The sequence below is a fragment of the Globicephala melas genome, chromosome 8, assembly GCF_963455315.2.
Source record: "Globicephala melas chromosome 8, mGloMel1.2, whole genome shotgun sequence".
NCBI lineage: Eukaryota > Metazoa > Chordata > Mammalia > Artiodactyla > Delphinidae > Globicephala > Globicephala melas.
In genome coordinates this window covers 106,458,552-106,478,753 of record NC_083321.1, presented here as the reverse complement: position 1 = coordinate 106,478,753, position 20,202 = coordinate 106,458,552, and the positions used below count along the sequence as shown (strand labels likewise).

The 20,202-nt window shown below is 44.2% G+C and overlaps 1 protein-coding gene across 3 annotated transcripts in view; it reads left to right on the top strand.

Annotated features, from left to right (window-relative positions):
* LOC115844512 (opioid-binding protein/cell adhesion molecule) overlaps window positions 1-20,202 on the top strand; it is a 1,086,269-nt gene that overhangs the window by 345,710 nt on the left and 720,357 nt on the right. The gene's annotated exons all lie outside the window — the stretch shown is intronic.

Genomic DNA, 20,202 nt, shown 5'->3' with positions numbered 1-20,202 from the left:
AAACACGCAGTCCAGCGATCTCATCCAGATTGCCCTCGTTTCACTCGTACACCGCTGTGCCTGCGTGTTTAGTTTTATGCAGTTTGATCACATGGGTGGGTTCCTGTATCCACCACCACCGTCAAGATTCTGAGCCATTCTGACAGCATCAGCACCTTCCCATTGCCCTTTTATAACCATGCCCAGCTCCCTCCTGCCCCCGCCCTTCATCCCTAACCCCTGTCAAACACCATAGTGGGTTCTTCACATCTATAATTTTGTCATTTTGAGAACATGACATAAACAGAATCATACCGTATATAACCTTCTGAGGTGGACTTTTTTTTCACAGCATAATGTTTTGAGATTCATCCAGGTTGTGGCTTGTCAATAATTCATCCCCTCCCAATGCTGAGTAGTCTTCCAGGATGTGGTTGTATCACAGTCTGGTTAACCGTCCACCTACTGAGAGACACCTGTGTTGCTTCCTGTTATTGGCTATTATGAATAAAGCTGCTATAGATATTTGTGTACAGGTGGTGTGGACAGAATAACCTCTGGGAAGGAAAGGTTTTTAAGTCCTACCTTCCCTCACACATTTTTGCTTCTCTGAACACTACTTGTCTCCACAATCACAGCTCACAGATGCAGCACACAACTTCCGAGGTTAATTACGATGCATTAACAGAAAGTTGTCAGGACTTTCCTGGAGCAACGAGGGTGAGCAAGGTCATGCTTACATCATAAGAAGGAAAGGAGGGAACGAGTCATTCCCCCCCCCCCAACCCCAGCCATTCCTCCTATCAGATCCAGCCTGAGCTCCATCGTCCTTGGGGAGGCCCTGCCTCTCCTCTCAGGGGTCTTCTCCCTTCCCGTTCTTTGGGTTAAACGCGCCTGCCTGCAGAGAGCGGAGGGGATGTGGTCCTCGTGTCCTTGCAATGACATTGCTCCTCTTGTGGGTGGTTTACATGCAGCCCATACTTATTTGTTCTGATTTTAGTGGGGTTGACACTGAGCAGGGACGTGGGGCGGTGGAAGGGAGGGAGGTTCTGGGATGAAGCAAGAGCAGTTCATTGATGGCATTTGTCATCAACTTCCGAGGGGACATGCTCACCTCCCCTCGACAGGAGCTGCCTGTCTCTCACTCCCACCAGCAGCCAAGAGGGTAGCCCAGGGACTGGCAGGTGTGAGGACCCACCTGGGCAGGGTGTACAAAACCCTGGCCCTGGCTCCCTGATTTACACGACCCTTCTCATTCAGAGTGAGGCCAGGAGGGATGACTTGGCCTGAGGGCCGTGCCTGGTGCGACGCTCAGATAGGCATGGGGACACCTTGCTCATCACTGCTGTCCTACTCCCCTCCCCTCTTGTTCTTGCTGCCTTTCCCAAGCAGGGATACAGGCCATGGTCTGTCCTCCAGTCACCATCTGTGGGCTTCCAGTGGCCTAGACAACTGTTCTACTGTCTAAGGCCCTCCATCTCCCGCACCTTCCACCCTTCACGGCCCCCGACAGGCACCTGCAATCCTGCTGCCAAACTCCCCACAGCTGCCGGCACGTCTTGTTCTTTCTCTGCCTGCAACGCCCCTTTCTTTCTCTGCTCTTCCTGGCAAATCTCTAGGTCATCTTCAAGGCACAGTTTCAACCTCCTGTTTTGTGACTTGCCCGGGCAGGGTCAGACCTTGTGTCCCACACACTGCTTGTGGCCCATATCCATGGTCACTGTCTCTCTGTGGGTCTCAGTCCCCAAGGATGCTGAGCTCTCTGACAGTAGAACCATGCCCCCTTTGACCTGCTGGTGTCCAGTGTCCCTTCACCACCTAATACCTGTCACAGCTACTGCTGCATGAAGGGTGGGGATGGAAGAAAACGTTTGCTGGTCTGCCTGGTGGGTCTCCCTGAACTTGGGAGACCCGGTCTTCGCTCACTGTTTCCTCTGAACAGCAGCAGGGAGCCCTCTTCCCTGCAAGGCCATGTGGACATCTGCACGGAGAAGAGGCTTTGTCCCACCCATGGGGCTCAGTTCAGTGGTACCTTCCAACCCCCTGAAATGCCACCCAAGCCCTGGACTGTCTGTTGTCATGATTATTATTAGTACAGTGACTTCTAATCGTCTTATTTATGTATCTTAACCTCACATTTGTATCTTCCAGGTGTCTACGTATTTCTCAAACACATCACTAAGCCAATGCCCCAGGGACAGAAATTAGACATTTGCTCCAGGGTTTCTGTTTATGTGAGGGGTGGGGGACTCGAGCCTACACACCCCCAGGACAGTAAATGAAATGGGTGTGGCCCAGAGCAAAAGAGGTAGAAATAGACGGACAGCCATTTAGAAAAACACCTTTTGTCACTCAAGGGGACTTAGGTGAGTCTTTCCCCTTATCAGAGACAGCAAGGCAAAACAGTTAAACAATCCGAAATAGAAATAGTTTATCTTTAAAACACCTGCATATCATGCATGTGTGTGTGAAGGCCATGTGTGCTTACATGAGTCTCCTTTTCTCAGAATTTGAACAATAATTATGTCACTTATGCTTATTAAACTCCCCCCAAATGATTAATCCAGGTCTCTGTAGAAAAGCTGCTTTGGCTGAATATTCTTCTAACTTGATCTCTCTCTGAAACTCTTGGCCTCGTCATGTCTGTCTCGCTTGTTCGTCCTCTGACTTTTGCTCAGAGCACACTGCTCTGTGTGTGTGACATTGTGCTTGCAGTGTGCTGGCCTCCAAGCCAAGTACTAGACTTTCGTGCTTTTCTTTGATTTCAGGGAGTGTATCTTATGTCTTCCAACTGTGAGTGTGTCTAATCTCTGGGCAATAGGAAAGCCAAGTCCCCTATGCACTTTGCACCCAGCAAGTATCTAATATATATATATATATTAGATGATATTCATGTTAAGAGAACAGCCTTCTGGGTTGCAGAAGGTCCCAGAGGCTGGGTCAGGCCACTTGGGAAGGTCACTGGGACCCACATCACTCAGCTGGCAGCCTGCCTATGGCCATAGAGCCATCTTCATATCTGAGGCATCACGCACACGTACTTCCATTCCCTGCACCCCCTGCCTGAACCAAGGGCGGAGAGGCTGTGCTTCCAGAGGCCGTTTCTCACCACCACCTGCACAGTCCAGGCCGTGATTCCCATTTTGCGTTGGAGGCCAGTGAGGCTCAGAAACATTTCGTGGCCTTGGTGTATTAGTATTGAATCAGGATTTATATTGATAAGAGCGAATGAATTTGTTCGTGTGTTGTCATCTGTCCCTGGAAAATAACACCACCCGGGTGATCCAAAGGCGTCCTAAAGCGTGCGTGTGAACAAAGCTGTAAAGCGGCCTTAAGTCGGCCTGAAACCTTGGCCCTGCCCTCGTTTACTCCACGCGGCTCAGAAGCACAGGGGCGTCTGGAAAACGGCCCGAGAGCCCCACGCCCGTCTTCCCTCCGCTCTCCCTTCCTCACACAGTGAATGCAAGTCGGCCGGCAGTGATTCTGAACGTGGAATTCGGTGCTTTGATATCAAATTCTGGAGCCACTTCTGTGACGTGAGGCTCCGATTCCATCATGCGGCTCTGTGTTGACTGGAGTAGCTGGGAGAATCCCGGGCGGTAGTGGGGTGCCCCCCTGCCCCCCGAAACTGAGATGTCAGTGGGCAGTTCTGAGACGTGCTCCCCGGGAGATCTGAGTCACGGACGTGCTGGCCAGCGGGGAGGGACTGGAGCTGTGTTTACTTCTCCCTTTGCTACCTCAATGTGGAGGTTCTGGAGTTTCTCTCCCCGTGAAAGCTGGGCTCTCGTGTAGTCTTTCTTGGCCAAAGGTAGCAGGATTTTGATTTGCTCATTCATTTCTGTGGATTAGTTAAGCTTAATAAAGTTCAAGCAACCTGTCCAAAACGTAAATTAGCATCAGTGATTCAAGATGACTGATTTCCTCGGGTTCTGGCAGAATTAACAGACTTCTTCCCTCCTTCTCTCGTATTACAGAATCTTCAAAAGGCCCCGGGAGTCAGGCAGGCTCCCTGCCCGCCCTTGGTAGATATGCAGCAGGCCTGCGTTCCGCTCTGCTTGGAGCAGTGGCTCTCAGCAGGTGCACAGCCGCAGCCGTGTTCCCGGGGCCCTTCACAGCTGCGCCCCTAAATATTAATAAAGGAGGGAACTTTGTTTTCACAAAACCCGGCTTGTGCAGGGCTGTGGTGATGCCTGAAACGGGAAGGTGTGATGCCACCTCTTTTTGGAGGAACACAGGAGAACGAGAAGACGGCCGTGGACGCGGACTTTCTCCTCCATCGCCTCCAGAAGATGCCAAGGCTCTGGAGGGCGGGGTCCTGAGGCGGCCAACTCTGTTCACCCGGGGGGCCAGGGCTGCAAGGTGGCCAAGGAGGCTGTGAGGCAACCGTGGACCCTCTTGTGGACGGGGCGACTTATTTTTAGACCACAGTAGAGAGTGTGTGGTGAGTGTTGCTGACTTGCCTGATGCTCTCTTGAAGGTTTCATGTTAAAATAATGCCATGAATACAAAATCGTTGAGGACTAGTGTGTTGGCCCTTTTCAGGCTGGAGGCTCATTCCCCATTGAGCAGTCTGTTCCAGTCTGTTCCAGTCTGTTCCAGTCTGTTCCAGTCTGTTCTAGTTTTGCACAGCTTCAGTCTTGGACAGACAATATTAAGATACTTGCTTATACCAACCTGGCTCTCGGTACCTTCCACCCAAGAGTTTGTGTTCTGTTTTTGGAATAGAAAGAAATGTGTCAAACTCGGTGCTTACCAGAATTGGCTGTCCACCGGATCGTATGGCAAGATCGTCCGCCCGCAGAAATTCCCAGATGATGTGTATCTTTATAACCTTCATAGGTATTGCTGGTGGGCAGCCAGGGTTGGGACATTTCCCATAATCTTCAGCTGGTAGTTAACTCTTCTAGCTTAACTGAACATTTATTAATAACCTAAGGACCAGGCCTCCAGTATACACATCTCATTCATTGCACCTTCTCACTGGCCTTGTGTGTCGATTCACAGGTTGCATCTGCAAAGGAAGACAGAGTTTAGACTCTGGGTGTATCTATTTACATCCTTTATACCTGTCCTGAGGGGGGGTGGTCATACCTAACAGTGACCATCTAGATACACTTTAAATCCAGACTCCCTTAAAAGAGCACACACAGGTAGGCACAGTCAGTGAATTACAGAATTTTCTTTTAGGGCTCATCATCCTTTCCTTTCCATTTCAAGTTGCCTAATTAAGTGTATGAACAGAGAAACTGTATTTTTAATAGATGTTACCTGTCATGGTTTGTAGTCCATAATGGAAAACCTGGTTGTTCTGTTTTATTTTTTTCCCTCCTGTTATACTTGTAAACCTATATAACAGAGAAAGTAAGGTATAAACACTTTTTTTTTTCTTTTTTCTTTTGCGGTACGCGGGCCTCTCACTGTTGTGGCCTTTCCCGTTGCGGAGCACAGGCTCTGGACGCGCAGGCTCAGCGGCCATGGCTCACGGGCCCAGCTGCTCCGCGGCATGTGGGATCTTCCCGGACCGGGGCACGAACCCGTGTCCCCTGCATTGGCAGGCGGACTCTCAACCACTGCGCCACCAGGGAAGCCCCTAAATGCTTTTAATAGCAAGAATAAATAAGCAACAGAGGAGATGAGTCATCGGGCTTTGAGAGAACTTGATCACCATCAGCCCTGAAATAGAATGACTCCCCTGGTCCCGAGCAGGCAAGAGCCCTTCCTCCCAGCCGCATCCTTTCTGGCCATCGCCTCTTCCGTTTGAATCGAGCTGTGGTCTTCTTCTGTCTGCCCACAGAGATCCTGGCCCTCTCAGGTACAACCTGGTCTCCTTTTACACCTGCTCAGACTGATCCTATAAAACCAAGTCAAGGTTTTATAATGCTAGCAAGCTCGTGACAAACAGATCTAAATTCTTCTTCCAGGGTTTTGGAATTCTACTTTCCCGTCTTTGTTAAGGCTATTCTCAAAGCACTTTTTTCTAGTGCACGAGAAATAGGTATTTATCATAAATACTTAGAGCATAGAGTTTAATAGACTAAAATGATAGAGAAAAATATAGAAGACATACATATTTCTTCTAGAAAACAACAGAAACACACAAATTCAGTTATTTAACTTTTTCCCCACCAAACAGCACTGCATGAGCATCTCTCGCATATAAATAAATTACTTTCCATACAAGTGAACACCTCTATTTATATACTGTATTGACACAGCATAATTACTTTTGCTGTTCTTGGGTATCCGGGTTGTTGCTAGCTCTCCACTATTGTACGTGGTAATGTTCATGATAACTTTTGCATCATGAGAATTATGCACTGATGTATTTTTCTGATGTCGCTAAGAAAACCATTATATCTCTCTCACTGGGGTGACGGTCTGTTACCTTCTTTCACTGTGAAGTAAAGGGAATCGTGCTTCCGGGAACCGGAAAGCGGTTATTTTCGGAACCTGGGACCCCTGTCCCCATTTTTCTCCCTGAGTTGGGGAGAAGACGGTGCCCGTCATTGTGCTCATTCTTCTAGAATCTTCGCTCGTGCTCCATTTCCTTCTTCCTTCCGTGGTGGTAGGCAGGGGCCCTTCTCTGTGCCAGAGAAGGTGGAGAATGAGGCGAGGGGGAGGTTCCAGGGACGGAGCCTGACGACGCTGAAAATGCTGACATAAATTAATCAAAAGAGTCATCTCACAGGATTGAATTAGCTGCTGATTTATGGCTGCGGCGCCTCGGCTGTGAGGCCGTTTCTTCATGCTCATCCGTTGTTGCCCCTGATTTATGTCAGAGTCTCAGTGCATTGGCTCACTAGGGATCCTTGCAGGATGGACGGAGGGGCGAGGACCGCTCCCGTGCCGGTCGCCCTGATCCGGTCTTCATCCCACCCCTCAGAGTGCAGCCCCATCTATCAGCCCCAGTATTTGCCTCATAAACTCTATGTCTGCATCCTTAGGCTCTGTTATATCACGGTGGAAGATGGGCTGGTGACAGAAGAAAAAAATCTTTTCTTTTTTTTCTTGCTCATTCTTAGAGATTCTCCCACCCAGGTGGGATGAAGCTAAGGCCGTGCACGTGTGCCTCGTGGTGACCTGCAGGAAGTGCCCCCCGCCCCATGTTAGCCTCCTCGAGTCCCTGTTATTTTTTGTAATGAGAGGGCCTGGGGGTGATTTGTGCGCTGGTGGCTTCCTCCTTGGGGAACCTATTTAGTACCGCTGCAACATTTCTTTGTAGGAAAAAGTTTGTTGTGAACACTTGGCTGCTCCTTCTAGAAAGCTCTGCCCTAGAGGATGTTCATTTTTCTCATGGGCTTATTCTGTTTTTTCTCTCTCTCAAGTTCTTTCTCTGTGTCATGTACTGATTCCTGTGCTTCTGTCTATGTTTTCTCTCTGAGTCCCAGTCTTCAAGGGTTTTGTGGAGATAAAGACATAAAATGTATTATCAAATAAATAACCATATGGTTATAGATGTGTGGTTGCTAATGATGACAGCTCTGATAAGCGAATTCACAGTTACACAGAGCATATCTATATTTTTAAGCAAACATGGAAAGGTTATTATCTTTGGAATTCATGTGAAACATTCTTTTAAATGTATTTAGAGGAGACGACTTTTTAAAACATAGACTTGATTATTGGATATGACTAATGTTACTTAGAAACAAGCTTCATGGTAAGGTGGAAAATCACATTCACTAATAATAGCTTTGGTTTGAAATTGTCTAAACGATGTTTGATTATCAAAGCGTAGAAGTCTTTTTTTTTTAAATTAACCTTTAAGTGTTATAATTTCCAAATTTGTATCTCAGGAAAACAGACAACATCTCTAAAACTCATTTTTGTTATTTTTAAATAATATCTACCTCATGAAGTTACTATTAAAATGGAATAGTGTATTTAATATGTTTAGTACAATACCTGGCCTCTAGTAAGTATTTGGCATGTCCATTATTATTTTATTCGTCACTGGTTGCCTGTTATTATTTTAGTTCTAGCACCCATCTGTGTTTCGGATTCACGTAGCATTAGACATCACCAATTGGATAGCCTGTTAACTTCAAAATCAGAAAATTAAACAAACCTTCTGCTCCCACTGCTTGCCCTAGATTAACACACAGCCACCACCTTCTACATAGATGGCCAAGTCAGAAGTTTGGTGCAGTCTCTCACCCACCCCATCCCCGGCATCTGGGCTCCAGTGACACTGAGCTCTCCCTCCTTCCACCCCGCCATGCTCTCCCTCCCTCGAGCCTTTACCCACATAGTTCCCTCTGCCTGAATCAGTCTGTCTTCCCTCATTTCAGCTATTTATTTCCTATGCATCCTTCAGGTCTCAAGTAGAAGTCACTTCTTCCAAGAAGTCTTCTTAACCCTCCGTATCTCTCTCACAGCCTCCTTCTAAGTGCCCCATAATGTCTTGTGTTACTGCTATCATAGCACTTGGCATATTATACAGTAAGTAACTATTTTTTGTACTGGTCCACGATCTCTATGATTGGTTGACTGTCATACTCATCCCACTGAATCCCCGTGCCTTCCACAGATGGAGGAGGAAGTGCTTGGCACTGCTGCTGGATGCATGAGTCTGTCTTCAAAGTCAATTCTAACAGAGTGGCGTTTTGAAAATAATTTAAAGGATGTTTTAAACGAAGGGAGAGGTGATCTTCCATTTGAGTTCAAAGCCTCTGCCTGTACATGCTGTTTCCACACAGGGGCTGATGCTGTGCATTCAGATAAGTCCCAGGACTCACATTTTACAGAGGAGCAGACCAACGTTAAATCAATTTCCATGAATTTTTCCAAGAACGATAAAATAAGCCAACTGTATTGGTAGTACTCTATCCTAGCCCCTGGCCTTCTCCTCGGTATTATGCCTCCTCCACCTCTTCTCTCCTGAGGTGGTTCTTAAAGGGAGGGAAGAACAAAGATTCCTCATGGTCCCCAACCTTTGCTATTTCTTGGACGTCTTTCAAGAATTTCAAGTGGCAAAGGGCGCTTTAAACTGATGACCTCTTTCCCTGGGAGACCAGATCTTCAAAAGGATTCTTCACTAGGCCTTTGGGAGAAGATAAGCAGTCTTAGACTTTGCAGAATTTTCCCTACACAACCTGGCATCAGACGCAAGAGCAAGCAGAGCATTTGGCTTCCTGTGGGATATTGATTTCCCCTCTCTGCTCCAGCATTCTCCTCATCCTCTTGGCATCCTCTGCAAAAATAAAACATGAGATTTGCAAAACTAAAAATACTGGAAGTGACAGGTTGTTCCAGCATTGTGGGTGTGTTAGTTCCAGTGGAGAGAGGACCGATGTAGCACCGTTGCCCTTCAGGGGTCACCGGGTGCACTTCTAGACTGTGGAGCAAATTGAGATAAATAACAGGTATTAGGAATGGCAAGATTAAAGCCTTTTGGAAAACTGGGCTGGGAGAGTGTAAAGAAGCAGAGCTAGGGAGATAATGGAAGACCAGGATTATGGCCCCACGAGGCGGACAGGCAATGCCTTCCTGGGTTCGTCTTGTAGCAGCAGTGTAGGTGACCACATACAGGTGAGAAGGTGAGTTTGGATGATTGGTCTGTAAAACAATGAGCGAGATGACCCATTGTGTTCCCCAAAAATCTGCTTATCAGTTTAGCCTGTGCCGTCAATGACATTGAGCTCTCCGTGGTCAAGGCTGATTGACTGTGGCCACGGTTCAGCTCCATCCCTGTTGTCCACGTTCAACCCTACCTCATGGAGGGAGGGATTCAGGGAGCGTTTCCTGAGTGCTCAGGAACTCTGTCTGCAGTCCCGTTTGCCGCCCAACTGGCTTTAGTTTAGCATCCACTTCAATTAACAAAGAGAACTCTTGGGAATTCCCCAGTGGTCCAGTGGTTTGGACCCCGAGCTTCCACTGCAGGGAGTCTGGGTTCGACCCCTGGTCAGGGAACTGAGATCCGTCAAGCTGCATGGCTTGGCCAAAAAAAAAAAAGAAAACCAAAAAAGCAAAGAGAAGTCTTGTTTCAGACACCACTCCTCACCCTACCCTCCAGTTCTGAGGACTGAATTGGATTCTTACTTTTGGCAACTGAATCTCTACGTTGAAAACTTCCCCTAATGCTTTAGCTTCTCCTAGATTTTATTTCCCTTCTTGGTTGTACATTCTTCCTACTGGTTGACATTTTTGGACTACTTTTTGTGATCCTAACCTCCAACTCCATTGCCTGCAACTTACCTGAGCCAACAACTTGCTTGCTGTTGTATTCCATAGATAGTTGTCTTTAGGTCATACCAGACTCCCAGCCAGTGCATGGTCACTTCAGTGGAGGATTTAATCCTAGATTTTATTCTCTTCTTGCTCTAAGTAGATGTACCTGGACATTTTGACATTGGTCTTCTCTGCTTTTCCAGCTGATCCTTTAGTCCAGCTGCACGTTATCTTCTGACCTGTGTTTTAAACTGTCCACTGGACACCTCTATCTGCATTTATTAAAGGCAACTCAGACTCCATGTTTGTAAGTCTGACTGTGTCACTTTCCTTCAACGTGGGCTTCTCCTCCTCCATCCCCTTTTGGTTCATGAATTCACCATCTGACCACTTAACACAAGCTAGAAATTTGGGCGTCAAATTGGACTCACCTTTTCCCTTCACCCCCCTTTATCCTCTGTTCTCTATGCCTGTATGTCTGTGTACTGACCATCGGTGAGCTCAGGGAATCCCGCAGCTTTAAATATTATCCATATTTTAACGAGATGAAAAACACAATGGAAAAGAATGTGTGTATGTCTACTCGACACTCCACACCTGACGTGGATATCTGCCTAACAGGCATCTCAGACTTAACATGTTCAAAACAGAGCCCTCGCTCTCAACCCCAACACCCACCTGCTCTCCCCACAGTCTCCTCCCATCTCAAATGGCATCACCACATTGCCTAAAACCAAACCTCTTCGAGCTACCTTTAATTCTGCCTAAAAATACCCCTCTCTCCCCCATCCAATCCAAGCGAATCCCCTTGATTCTTCTCCTGGATATATCCAGCACCCGCCCTCTTCTTCCCATCTCCACTGCTACAACCCAAACCCAAATACCAATACAACCTAGACTATTGAAATAGCTTCCTAACGCGTGCCTCTGTTTCGTTTTTGCTTGTCCACCATCCATTCTGCATTCAGCAGCTAGAATAGCCTGTTAGAAATGAAATACTATCAGTCTTTGCCTTAAAGCCTCCTATTACCTTGAAGTATACTTTAAATGGAGTCTGGCCAGCAGTGTCCAGTTTCGTCTCAGACCCACCTCCTCACTAGGCTCTAGTCACCCTGGTCTTCTTCTCCTGTTCATGCCATACGTGTGCCCACCTAGGGCTTTTGCACTTGCTCTGCTCCCTGCCTGGAATACCTGCACCCGGACCTCCCCAGCTGCCATGCGCCATCCCGGTAAGCGCTGATGAACCAACCTGAATCCATAGCCTTTCTCTGAGCAACATCTTTCTCATCAACCTATTTTATTTTCTTTCTCATCAACCTATTTTATTTTCTTTCTCATCAACCTATTTTATTTTCTTTGTAGAATGCCTTGCTCTCTGAAAAGACCTTGCTTCGTTATTTATTTTTGAATTACCTGCTTCTTTTCACTGAAATGTAGGCTCCAAGGGAACAGGGCCTTCGACAGCCTGGCCGAGCACTGTACTCCCAGTGCCTACACGTAGCAGGTACTTAATAAATAGCTGGACAGTTAATTGATTGGTCAGTTAACCAGTCCCTATATCTTTGCTTGTTAAATTACCGTTATTTTGCCTCTTCCTGTAAACAGTAGATCAGCTGTGTTTATAATTCTTAGTTTATCTGTGTTTAAAATTCTCAGATAATAGTTAAAAGCCCTAAGTGCTTTCTATTTCCCACTTATCCCTTGCAATAACCCTAATGAGATGGGTGCCAGTATGTCCTGATGACAGATGGAGACACAGAGCAGAGAGGTATTAAGCTAACTGTCAAGGTCACTCGGCCTCCCAGCAACCACGCCAGGATCCCCCCCAGGGGAGTCTGTGTCCAAGTCCCTTTCACTCGGGCACTGCTCCTGGGGGCAGCTGACTGTTGCTCTTCTCAGGGCAAGCTGTCTGGCCGCGACCTCCAAGTTTTCACTGGGATCTCGCTCCTTCTAGATGTGGCGGGGGTGGAGGCTTGTGGCCCCAGGGACCGCTGCTGCTGTTCCCAGTCTCAGAGTTTCGTCAGACTGTGGCTTCCACCCCCTCTAGGCTGCAAGGTAAAATACATGACACCTGGTTAAATCTGAATTTCAGGTAGACAGCAAATCATTTTTTAGTGTAAGCGTGTCCTACACATTTAATCTGAAACTCAAGTTTAATTGTATGTCTCATATTTTCATTTGCTAAATGGGGAGAACATATCCCCACACACGCTCACTGGTGTATTTGTGTTCCTTTCTGATCCCACAGGATATCTGGCTTGTTTTCAAGAGTAATTTTATATATATATATATAAAAGTATTATTGCTGGGTCTTCAGAGTAGAGGCAGGGGTCACAGTGTGGATTCACTGTACTGCTTTAATTAGAAGTTCACTTCATGTTCATAAAAAGTGTTTCCTCAACCTTTTGTAACTCTTTCCCTCTTTATAAACAGAAAAACTCATACAGTGTTCCTAATCTTCTTCATGTCCCACCAGCAAAAGTGATTTTATTTTGTTTCAATGTTTGGTGCCAAAGTAAAAATAGTATTTGTTTTGCTTTCCAAATATAAAATTATTACGGCATAGTTTTCTTCAATTTACATATCTACCATTCTACCAAGATGAGCCTCAAACTTATTCTTTAAAAATAAATCTTATGGTACCTTCTCCAAGAAACCGTCCCGGGCTCCCTCCGGGAGAGTTCATCTCCGTCCTCTGGGCCACAGGGCACCTTCTGTCCCACTCGTCACCCCACCTATTGAAATATTCCACCTATGCGTCTGGGGACCAACTGGGCACTGAGATGCTCATGGCAGAATGTTTTGTTTTCACTTCTGTGTTTCCAGTCCTTTGAAAATCCAGTAAATACGTGCGTTCGACGACCTTACTAATAAAGCATTGCGAGGACAGTGGAGAGGGATATTACAGCAGCTAAACTTGCATCCAGAGCAAGAAACAAGCAACTCTCCAAAGAGAGGTTTTTTGACTGAAAGGTGGCAGAAAGTAGTGCCAAAGAGTCACCCAGACTCGTCTCATCCCTGCTTGTTATGTGTTTGTTTCCTTTTTAAACTCCAGAAAAGGAGGATTTACTGTCCCCTCTTTCACGTAGTTTTTGTGAACTAATGTGACAAAGTGATAAAGTGATTAGCCTCTGACCCAGACTGGTTAAGTTCAAATCCACACTCTGTCACTTTCTAGCTGAGTGGCTTGGGAAAGTTGCTAGATGTATCTGTGTCTCGGTTTCCTTATCTGTAAAGATGGAATAGTCATAGTTACTTTCCCATGGGGTCAGACAGTAAGGAGACGGATTAGGAAGTGTGAGGAATGTACCACAATTCCTAGAACGTAAAGTGAACATGGTGCATGAGATGAGGGTGGACAGGTCTGTGTGGTCCAACTCACGTTTGCACCATTGAGTTTTACTTTTAGAAGAGCTGTTGGTTCCTGGAGGCCTCTGGAAAGATGTGGTCCGTGTGTTCTTGTGCAAAATGGAACAAACCAAAGTTTGCTATCAAGCAATTCCCCATAACTTTCCTCAGCTGTACCACATTTTATATTTCCTTATTTTATTATTTAAAGCTCTGTCAGCTTGACCTCAGTTTTGTTCTTGGCTTTCAGCTTCCTTTGTTCTCAGGACACAGTTTTCTGTCACCTGCTGTTGGCCTCTGGCCAACCCCAAACTTGGACCCCATGAAAACCATCGTGCCTGGTTCTTTCCAACCAACTAGTTGGAAGACACAGGACCATGCTGCCAGAGTTATCTTCTCTGCTTGCCTTTTCACTCACTGACTCTCCTCCCATCCCCAGTTTTCCTGCATCTGACCTTTTGGAGGCCATTTTGCTCACAGCTCTTTCCCAACTTCAAAGCCTCCTCATTCCAGGGGGAATGGACAGCCCTGGCATTTCTCACTAGTGTCATCGCTGCTGCCGTGCAAGCCAGGGAGGTGATTCACCTGCTGGCTCAGGGACACTAAAAGTGACCTAGAACATTCTGGCTCCCACCCCCAGTCGAGTGAGGTCTCTTCCTGTTTTCCTTACTGGGAAGCGCTGCATAGCTGAAGCACCTCTGTCCCTTTTCCATGGGAATTGGTTGGCATGCCTTCTAGTTTGCATATAGTCTTTTAAAAGTACAGAAAGATAAGTGAATGTAATACCCTAAGGGGGGAACTCTTTTCTGTCATTTCCGTGGAGAAAGGATCAAGAACAGTATCTACCCAGATAGATGGGGTGTGAAAGAAAAGACAGTTTCTGTCTGAGATGACTGTGTGAATGGTGTAGATGTCGACTGAGATGGGGAAGCTGGGAAAGAGCTGGCCAGGTGAGGAGTGAAGAGGGAGACTTACTGTGTTTGGTTCACTGTGGCAGAAAGGTCTGTGCTGAGACGGGATTGGGGTCTCCAGTGTGTGGGTGATCGCTGAGAACCCCAGAGTGGATGCAGTCCTCCTGCAGGTTGTGCAGAAGGACATCTAGGAAATGTTAACACTGAACTGGGATTTTGTTAGGAATGGAAACTCTCAGGCATGTTTATAGCCTGAGGAGAAAGGTAGAGAAAGAACCTTGTTGCAAGAAATTCCCCAAAACAAATGTAAGTTGGCGCAGCCACAGTGGAGAACAGTATGAAGGGACCTCAGAAAACTAAAAATAGAGCTACCATGTGATCCAGCAATCCCACTCCTGCACATATATCCAGACGAAAAGATACATGCACCCCTATGTTCACAGCAGCACTATTTACAATGCCAAGGCATAGAAACAACCTAAATGTCCATCGACAGATGAATGGATAGAGAAGATGTGGTACATATACACAATGGAATACTACTCAGCCATAAAAAGAATGAAATAATGCCATTTGCAGCAACATGGATGGACCTAAAGATTATTATACTAAGTGAAGTAAGTCAGACAGAGAAAGACAAATACCATATGATATCACTTACATGTGGAATCTAAAATATGATACAAATGAACTTATCTATGAAACAGAAACAGAATCAGGGACATAGAGAACAGACTGGTGGTTGCCAAGGGGGAGGGAGGTGGGAGAGGGATGGATTGGGAGTTTGGGATCAGCAGATGCAAACCGGTGTATATAGAATGGGTAAAAACAACAAGGTCCTACTGTATAGCACCAGGAAATAAACTCAATATCCTGTGATAAACCATAATGGAAAAAAAGATAAAAAAGAATTTATATATGTGTGTGTGTGTGTGTATATATATATATATATATCTATGTATAACTGAGTCACTTTGCTGTACAGCAGAGATGGGCACAACATTGTGAATCAACTATACTTCTATAAAAAATAAATTAAAAAAAAGAAATTCCCCAAAACATTGTGAGCCTGTAGAATGGGCCTTATACAAGGTTCACTGTAGTTGGACCTCTTGACCCAAATTAGAAAGCCACCAGCTTTTAGATCTGCTTGGAATTTCACAAAGTTCAGCATGAAAATAGGATGGTGTTTACCAGTAACCCCCAACACGGTTTCCCTTATATTATTTATTTTGCATTTCTCATTAACTCTACAATTTAGGTATTATGAATCCATTGTTACGGAAGAGGGAAACAAACAAACAAAGCCCCAGTGGGAGAGGACACATGCCCAGTTAGTGCCCAGGCAGGCTTCCGGCTTTAACCACCCAGCTGTAAATCTTATCACTTTTAAAGAAGACACTGTATTTTTCTGCTTTTTCAGCACCTCTCCTAAATCGTTTTGTGGCTATTTAGTATAACTCTTTTTACCTCTTGCTTCTATATGCTGCTATTTCACTATTCTGATGAGAATCCTAGTAAGAGGGCAGGGACAACTAAACACGGGGGGAAAATGCAAGTTCATTTGCCATTAATCACACACTGTCCTTCTAGATAACATGCAGACGATGCAAAGGCAGTGATCCAAAACAATGCTGATAAGCACTGAACGGGATTACTAAAAGGTTTGCGTGCTCCCCCCCAAAGAGAGCAGTTCTGGTAATTGCAAATGAGTTTAATCTGTTCCACATCTGAATTATCCTGGGCTTAGTATCCAAATTGGTTTGCTTCTGGAGTTTGTCAGGTCAGCCTCCTGCACACTCTCCCTTGTCAAGGGAGAGTAGGTCCGATGAAGAGCAGGCACAGCTTGGAGCCAGGCTGCTCATAAAGCCGGGGTATATTGCACACCTACGCTCTCAACTCGAATACCATTTTTCTCCCAAATCTCCTGTCACCCCCATTTCTGCTCCCAGCAGAAGTCATTGATTTTCCTCTGTACTCCCATTGCATATGCCAATATTATACTAGTAACTATACCACACACACAGTAGTCTGAAGAGTTAAAAGTGCAAACCCGTCCTGGGTTGACTCAGATCAGCCATTGTTAGCTGTATGACCTTGGAAAGGTCACTTAATCTCTTTGTCCTAGTTCCATCACTTGTAAAATGGAATGTTAATAATACCTACCTCATACGATTCTTTCATGGATTAAACAACTTAATACACGTAGGGAACATATAGCAGCTCCTGGTACCTAGGAATTACTATATAAATGTTAGTTATTATCATTCATTTCTTTAAAACACTCCCTGTTTCACTGACCTGTGAGAATCTTTTAGGCAGTGGTCAGTCCTGAATTATTTTATATTTTCCCCCATAGCACTCTGTGAAAAAGAGAATTACCACTGGTTGGAAGAAGAGAGAGACTCATCTAATGGTCAGTGTCTGACGATTAATGAATTCAGTGATGAGAGAGAGAACATAAAGCTTGTGGGCTAGTAGCTGATGCAGAGTGGGCACTCAGTAAATCTCTCAAGATTCCTTGTCGCTATCATCAAGGCATCCACCTGCTTTATGGATGGATTCCATCGTCTTCCAACTCCTTTTGTCTAGGTGGTACGCAGCTGGGGAACAATGGGTCAGAGGCTCTGGTGTTGGATCTCAGGGTCCAGGGACCATTGTGGTCCACAGCTATCTAAGAATCATCTTGGAGGAAACTGTGGAGGGGAACCTTGAGGGATAGACAAGTATCAGATACATAAGGAGGGGAGGGGCCTGCCATGAAGCTTCTGTCCTTCACTTGGTGCTGTGTGGTAAAACAAGCATGAAACCCAAGGAACAAAGACCTGAGGGCACAACCTCCACCCTCACTGAAAAGGCCATTGCATTAATTAGGCAGGAAATTGGAGGAAGTTTATTCCAATGGATTCTTTAAAAATGAGAAATTAGACAATATTTTAAAACTCTGCAAGTGTGAAGCTCCAGGTTCAGAGACAAAGAGGGAATGAGAACAGTTGTCCCTCAGTATCTCTGGGGGATTGGTTCCAGGACCTCCGTGGATACTCACATCCACAGACACTCAAGTCCTGTATATAGAATGGTATAGTATTTGTATATAACCTAGTCACATACTCCCAGGTACTTTATCTTATTTTTCAATTGAGGTATAGGTGATTTATAATATATTCATTTCAGGTATACAAAATAGTGATTCAAAACGTTTATAGACTATACTCCATTTATAGTTATTATAAAATATTGGCTATATTCCCTGTACTGTATAATATATCCTTGTAGTTTACTTATTTTATACATAGTAATTTGTACCTCTTAGTCCTCTACCCCTGTATTCCCCCTCCCCCCTTCCCTCTCACCACTGGTAACCACTAGTTTGTTCTCTACATCTATGAGTCTGTTTCTTTTTTGTTATATTCACTAGTTTGTTTCCTTTTATAGATTCCACATATAAGTGATATCATACAGTATTTGTCTTTGACTTATTTCACTAAGCACAGTACTACCCAGGTCAATCCATATAATTGCAAATGTCAAAATTTTATTCTTTTTTTAAGACTGAGTAGTATTCCACTGCATATATATATCACATTTTCTTCATTCATTTGTTGGTGGACATTTAGGGTGCTTCCATAATTTGGCAATTGTAGGTAATGCTGCTATGAACATTGGGATGCATGTATCTTTTCAAATTAGTGTTTTTGCTTTTTCTGGATTTATACCCAGGAGTGGAATTGCTGGGTCATATGCTAGTTCTATTTTTAGTTTTTAAAGAAACCTCCATATAGTTTTCCATAGTGTCTACACCAATTTATATTTCCACCAGTAGTGTACAAATGTTCCCTTTTCTCCACATCCTCACCAGTATTTGTTAGTTGTGGGCTTTTTGATGATAGCCATTCTGACAGGTGTAAGGTTATATCTCATTGTGGTCTTGATTTGCATTTCTCTGATAATTAGCAATGTTGAACATCTTTTCATGTAACTGTTGGCCATCTGTATGTCTTCTTTGGAAAAATGGTCTTCTGGCCATTTATTAATCAGGTTGTTTTTGATACTGAGTTCTATATTTATATATTTTGGATATTAACCCCTTGTTGGTCATATCATTTGCAAATATTTTCTCCCATTCAGTTGTACAAAAGCTTTTAAGGTTAATTATTAACTTTTTCTTTGTACCTTTGACCTAGGAGAAAAATCCCAAAAAAATACCGCTGCAATTTATGTCAGAGTGTTCTGCCTATATTTTCTTCTAGGAGTTTTATGGCTTCCAGTCTTAAATTCAGGTCTTTAATCCTTTGTGGTTTCTTTTTGTTTATGGTGTTAGAGAATGTTCTAATTTCATTCTTTTTACATGTAGCTGTCCAGTTTTCCCAGCACCACTTATTGAAAAGGCTGTCTTTTCTTAATTGTATATTCTTGTCTCTTTTGTCCTGGGTTCATTGACCATAAGTAAGTGGGTTTATTTATGGGCTCTCTATTCTGTGCCATTGACCTATTTGTCTGTTTTTGAGCCAGTACCATACTGTTTTGATTACCATAGCTTTGTAGTTTAGTCTGAAGTCAGGGAGTGTGATACTTCCAGCTCAGCTCTGTTCTTCTTTCTCAAGATTGTTTTGGTTATTCAAGGTCTTTTCTGTTTTCAAAGAAATTTTTAAAATTGTTTGCTCTATGTTTATGAAAAATGCACTGGCATTTTTATAGGGATTTCATTGACTCTATAGATTGCATTGGGTAGTATGGCTATTTTAACAATATTAATTCTTCCAATCCATGAACACAGCATATCTTTCCATCTGTTTAGGTGGTCCTCAATTTCTTTCATCAGTGTCTTACAGTTTTCTGAGTACAGGTATTTTACCTCCTTAGGTAGGTTTATTCCTAGGTATTTTATTCTCTTTGATGCAATGGTAAATGGGATTGTTTCCTTAATTTCTCTTTCCAATAGTTTGTTAGTGTATAGAAATGCAACAGATTTCTGTATATTAATTTTGTATCCTGCAACTTTACCAAATTCATTGATGAGCTCCAGTAGTTTGTTGGGGGTGTCTTTAGGATTTTCTATGTACAGTATCATGTTATCTGCAAACAATGACAGTTTTACTTCTTTTCCAATTTGGGTTCCATTTTTTTTTCTTTTTCTTGTCTGATTGCTGAGGCTAGAACTTCCAATACTATGTCGAGTGAAAGTAGCAAGAATGGGCACCCTTGTCTTGTTCCTGATCTTAGAGAAAATGCTTTCAGCTTTCCGCCACTGGGTATTATGTTACCTGTAGGCTTATCATATATTCCCTTTATTATGTTGAGGTATGTTCCCTCTATACACACTTTCTGAAGAGTTTCTATCATAAATTGATATTGAATTTTGTCAAAAGCTTTTTCTGCATCAATTGAGGTGATCATATGGGTTTTTTTTAATTGTTAATGTGGTGTATCACATTGATTGACTTGCAGATATTGAATCATCCTTGCATCCCAGGGATAAATCTCACTTGATCATGGTGTATGATCCTTTTAATGTATTACTGGATTTGGTTTGCTAATGTTTTGTTGAGGATTTTGCATCTATTCATCATTGATATTGGCCTCTAATTTTCTTCTTTTGTGGTATCTTTATCTGGTTTTGGTATCAGGGTGATGCTTGCCTTGTAGAATGAGTTCAGTAGCATTCCTTTCTCTGCAACTCTTTTGGAATAGTTTGAGAAGGATAGCTCTTAACTTTTCTCTAAATGTTTGGTAAAATTCACCGTGAAGCCATCTGATCATTGACTTTGTTTGTTAGGAGGTTTCTTGTTATTGT